Raw genomic sequence first — 1,326 nt, 5'->3', positions numbered from 1 at the left:
ATGAGAGAGAGAGAGAGAGAGAGACAGAAGTGCAAGTGCAAGTGCCTCTGTCTCTGTGTGTGTCTCTCTCTCTCATGGGACTTGCTGGAGGGCCATGGGAGGGCCGCATTTACATAGAGCAGGGAGGGCTGTTCGAGGGCCGGATTAAACCGGGCCGCGGGCCGCAAATGGCCCGCGGGCCGGACTTTGGACATGCCTGGTTTAAGGCATTGGGCAACCCTCAGAATGGGCTAATTCGGTAACCAGATGAAGCAAGTTAACAAACGAACTTGGGGAAATTAGATTAGGCCTTTTTTTCTGGTTAGCTAGTTTTTTTTTTAAGGGCTGGGAAAGAAAGATTTCATAGTAAGCGAACACTCAAATATGTGATTCTTTCTCACGTAGCTTGAAATAACCTAAATCCTGGAAACTCTGAGCATTGTCCCAAAGGTGCTTTTTCAGGAGGCAACTGGACTTTCTTGTTTTATCTTTGAAGACGTTTCGCTTCTCATCCAAGAAGCTTCTTCGGCTCTGACTGGGTGGTGGGGAATGGAAGGATTTATTCTCCTCGCAGACAGCTGGCCATTTGCCTTCTTTTAGAGCAGCGGTTCTCAACCTATGGGTCGCGACCCCATTTGGGGTCGATCGACCATTTCACGGGGGTCGCCAAGCAAGGCTGTCCGCCATTTTTTTTGTCCGCCATTTTTTTCCCCTTTTCCGGCGGGTGCCTTACCTCCCTTGGGCTGGGCCAGCTGGTGGTCGGCCTGCTCCGTCTCTGCCGCTTGCCAGCTACGCCTCGACCGGCGCAGGGGGCGGAACCACGCATGCGCGGCGCTCCCGGGCAGGGAAAGTCCTCGACTTACGACCGGTTGGGTAGTCCTCGACTTACGACCGGTTTAGTCCTCGACTTACGACCGGTTTAGTCCTTGACTTACGACCGGTTTAGTCCTCGACTTACGACCGGTTGGGGGTCGCGGCATTAAAAAGGTTGAGAACCACTGTTTTAGAGAGTCGTTGAGGCCACTTGGAGGTTTATCTGCGCCCTCAGGGTCACCTGAGTGGTGCAAATAGGTGTGGAGCCTTCTTGGAACTGCTGAAAGGACCGTGTTGTAGACTGGAGATAGATGATGTCATATCCCTTCCCCATTTGTTGAGAAAGGGCTGTTCAAAATCATCAGACTAACTTCAGAGACCTCCCTTGAAAACAGTCTTATGCAGGGGTGTCAAAACTCAATTTCATTGAGGGCCGCATCAGCATTGCGGTTGCCCTCAGGGGGGCCGGGTGGGTTTGGCCAGTGTTATGTGCTCCTGGCTACTTTCCTTCGTGACCAGAGGCAAGCTCGCCTG

Source organism: Protobothrops mucrosquamatus, unplaced genomic scaffold (assembly GCF_001527695.2).
Source record: "Protobothrops mucrosquamatus isolate PMUCROS unplaced genomic scaffold, P.Mucros_1.0 scaffold7223, whole genome shotgun sequence".
Taxonomy (NCBI): domain Eukaryota; kingdom Metazoa; phylum Chordata; class Lepidosauria; order Squamata; family Viperidae; genus Protobothrops; species Protobothrops mucrosquamatus.
Note: the sequence above shows the minus strand (reverse complement) of the source record.